A 4,281-nucleotide genomic window follows, 5' to 3' on the forward strand; every position below is an offset into this window, starting at 1 on the left:
GGTTTTTTTGGGGGGGGGGGGGTTGCTACCAGGAAATCCTGGTAGCAGATTTTGCCACCACACTGTAAATTTGCAGTGCAATGTACATTTTAATGGCACCACAAACTGCACGCTCCGGTTATTTGGACGCAGCCACTAGGTGCAAACACCCTCAAGGTCTGTAGTCCAGCTGTATAGTACCACCAATGGCGCACAATCAGACTCTTATTCTGGAGACACTAGTTGCTGCAGAACAGAAAGGAAGATTTTTTTTTTTTGCTATCCTACAGAGATACCCAGTGTACAGGACAAATTTTGGGCTGTGTAGTGGGTTTATGGATTTGACACAGAAATCAAGACAGCCAGATCGACTCTTGTTCTCAATGAGGAAATGTGCAGGGGTGGAGAAAGAGAGAGATCTTCAAAGATGACAAGCTTGAGAAAGCAATTCTTCATTTTTCACTTGATGCTGGGACACTTCTAAGTATTTTCTCCTTTGGACTTGATTTCTATTCTTTTTTCTGCTAAATAAAATTCTGGTACCTGTTGTCCAGCACTGCTGTCAAACCACCATAACCATTCTCCTGCAAAATTGCACAGTAAAATCTAGCTTGCCTTACCCATACAAATACTCCAATTTACTCTGCATGATTAAGGCAGAGTTTGCCCTTTACAATTTACTATTGTATTGCAATAAAAAGTGATTTAGTTATACCAATGACTCATTTACACTTCTTAAAAATTACTGAAAAATGAACAGAGTTTATTGTATTAATTTTTAATCCTTTAAGATGAATGGTCTTTTGTTAAAACACATTCTCCTGCTACTGGCTTACTTCACTGATTTACACTTCTCAGCAACAGACTGAAAGATTATAGCTATCTCTGCTGCCAACATCTAGTCAACTTTTCCTCATTATTTTATCCCTCTTAGAAGATGCATTAGTTTTTGGCATAAACTACTCGATACCACCCCTTTCAACTTTTGCGAAGTTGATTGAGAAATATATTTTGCTGTTTCCAATTTCTTTTTTTTTTCTTTGCCATTAAAAACGTCATGGGCCTTGTAATCACCTCATAGCAAAGAGGGTTTTTTTGCACAGATATACTATTGTATAATTGCACATCCAACCTACATCCTGCATAGCTTCAGGCCTGTGAGTTGATCCACTGAAGGTAATACTTGCAAAGTTAAGTGAATGAGCCCAACACACGGAAAAGGATTGTATATTATTTCTGTTCAAGGTATCTCAACTACTTTGCTAGGCAATTCTATCATGTAGTATATCATCTGTATCCCAAACTGAAGGGTAACCCAAATTGAGGAACACAATTAGCTCTGTTGTATCTACCCCCTGGACATGTGAGGTTTTCTAGTTATATCAGTTACCCTTCCCCGTGTAAAGCACTAAAAATGCCACCTTATATCAGACCAATCTCTGCTTACACTGCAACAGTAACAACCATTACTGTGTGAACTTTACAAACACTACAAATTATCCTGGAAAAGAGAAGAGTTTGAAGAGATCAGACTAACCTGTACACCTCACAATAGACAAGTATAGTGAAAATTAGCCATTCCTTTGCTTTTACCCATCAACACAACACTAGAACAAGAGGTCACTCGGTGAATCTAAATTCTGTACTCAGGCAAATTCCAGTTGTTTTGATGGAAATGTTTTATTTATATGTTATGTTTTTGTACATTTGTAGGCACATACACATTCTATACAATAATAGCTGTAATTATGTATATCATAAAAAGGAGCTATCCCAAGTTCATGCTTCAGGACATAAAATCATCAGTGAATAGGTCACAAACAATCTTCCACCCTCCCCATCACCATGTACAATTTTGCTCAAATTATATTTGATTTTACTAAAACTTCCATTCGGTTAGTTATTATATTCCAGTATATTGTTCTGGCAGTGGAACAAGCACCTTCTTTATACTCATTCCATCCATTCTATCAGGATGCAGTTCTGTAGCCTAGGCTAATATGCTAATGATTATTTAAAAAAATAGGATCATAGGAAAGTAGGGGAAGTGACCTCACGAAGTCATCTAATCCAGCCTCCAGCTCAAGGTCCCAGCTAGATCAATTCTTAACCCCTGACATGACCATTTCAGCCAAGTGTTTGCCCATCTGCTTTTGAAAGCTTCCATGGATGAAAATTCCAAAATTTATTTTCAGTAGCCTCTTCCAGTGCTTGACCTCCCTCATAATCAGAAAGTTCTTCCTAATTGCCAACCTCAATTTCCCCTACTTGAGGTTGAGCTTGAGGTCACTGCTCCTAGTCCTGTCCCCTATGGCCATGGAGCAAAGCTCATCTCCCTACTCTCTCTAACTGCCTTTCAGGTACTTGAAGACTTCTCCAAACTAAATACCCCTCACCCTTTCTGCCTTTCTTCATAAGTCTTGCTTTCCAAGTCATTTTTGCTGTTCTGTGCTTGACTCTTTCCAACCTGTCCACCCTGTCCAACCTGTCCTGTTTTGAAGTCTGGGGCTCAAAACTAGACAGTTAGTTATCAAATCCCTCCTCAGTCTTCCTTTTTTGCTAAAGCAAAAATATTTTTCTTACTAAAAAGGTGAGCTGGCTCTTTATTATGTTTTACCTCTAAAGCTCATTTACTCAAATGGAAAACCCACTGCATACATACACACAGGGCGCCTATACGTAAGTGTGGTGGAGGCCGCTCCAGATAATCAAGTCTGCTGGAGCTTGGCAATTGCCATGCTCCAGCAACCTCTTGCATGTCATGTATCAGTATCCCAGCACTTACAAATGGAGGTGGGGGTGCTTGAACTAAAGTTAATTTTAGTTCAAGTGCCCCTGCCACCATTTTTAAGTGCAGGGATGCTGATACAGGAGACAGTGGCGCTTTAATTAGAGTGGCTCTTGGATGTGCTCTAATTAAAGTGCCTCCCCCTCATCCTTCACTCCCAGAGCTCATGTAAAAGCACCCACAAAGACTAGACTCCACAGACTGTACTATCTCAAAAGACAACTGACCTGTAAGGTCAGCTGTCAAAAAGCTTTAAAAAATGGAAATACTGTACCCCCTATTTTGAACCATTTTAATATGCCAAGGAATTGAAAAACTCCTGATATATTCCACTGTTCATTAAAAAGACAGTATGTCATTGCCAGCTAATTCCAGTTTGATATTACTTCAGTCAGAGCCATTTTATATCACATCAATAACTTTTACAAAGCAATGTTTTTTCCAAGTTCTCTACTATACATCTCCTTAGTTTCTAATTACTTTTCCTCCCTGCAGATATAGCTGAAGGATGTCTTGGCAGTTGTTCATCCTTGTATATGTGATTCTACTGAACCTTACTGCACAAAACATTATCATAGGTCTGGCTCAGTTGAGTGATGAATGTTTTCACCTATGGATACAAGGTAGCATCTCAGATTATTTTGACAGCATTTCATATGTGCTGCAGAGTCTAATCAAAGCACCTTCGCGGTGAAAAAAAAATCTATATTAGAAGCATTTTGAAAGATATTGTAATATCAATTATTAGTGTTGCTCAACTCTGCAAAATAGTGGTGTGGGATTCATTCACAGCATGAACAAATGACCTCAGTCAAAACAATACCTGGAAAAGGATCAAAACAGATTTTAAAACGCTTTGAAAAACATGAAAAGAAAACATGAAAAGAAAACTCTGAAAAACATGAAAAGAAAACTCTGAAAACTCTGCCTGAAAATGTGTATCCATACCATTTATTTTTCACATCCCGTCTTTCCAGGGACACAAAGCCAAATCTGCGACAGCACAGCATCGTTTTCCAGATATATTAGAGATTTCCCTTCCTTGCATCAACCCCCTCCCCCGACCTAGTTTTCTCAACTCTGAAAAGAAATAAAAAGCAGCATCTGTACCGTCCTACCTGTCCACGACTTGCTTCATTTACACTGCCAGGAGAAAGAGAGGAGACGTGATGATGCAGTTCTGCCAAACTATCCCACAGCAACCTCAGACCTCCTGTGTTTGGATGGGAGCTCCCCTCCAGCACCAATTCTTTCCTACCCCAAACCTGTTTTGAAAACGGTCACCCAGACTGCAGGGTGGTGACAAACTTTGTGAACTACAAGAACAAAAAATATATAATAATAACCACCTCACCATTCAAAATAAATTGCAGGAGAGAGAAGAAAAAAAAACAAACAACCTTACTTATACAAATCTTCCCTTTTTTTTTTGTTTTGTTTTTGTCTCCCCACACCTCAGAAGGATGCTCTGGACTGCTTTTTGTCAAGGAAAACCTGTCCTAAACTACAGGCAG

At 39.2% G+C, this 4,281-nt stretch overlaps 1 long non-coding RNA gene across 1 annotated transcript in view; it reads right to left on the reverse strand.

Moving 5' to 3' along the window:
• Positions 1-4,275, reverse strand: part of LOC109302019 — a 20,501-nt gene extending 16,226 nt beyond the window's left edge. The window contains exon 1 of the long non-coding RNA XR_002098689.1: positions 3,886-4,275. This is a non-coding gene — a long non-coding RNA (uncharacterized LOC109302019). The remainder of the gene's footprint in view (positions 1-3,885) is intronic.
• Positions 4,276-4,281: the final 6 nt, after the last annotated feature.

This window comes from Gavialis gangeticus, unplaced genomic scaffold (assembly GCF_001723915.1).
Source record: "Gavialis gangeticus isolate Ggan-Ray unplaced genomic scaffold, GavGan_comp1, whole genome shotgun sequence".
Lineage (NCBI taxonomy): Eukaryota > Metazoa > Chordata > Crocodylia > Gavialidae > Gavialis > Gavialis gangeticus.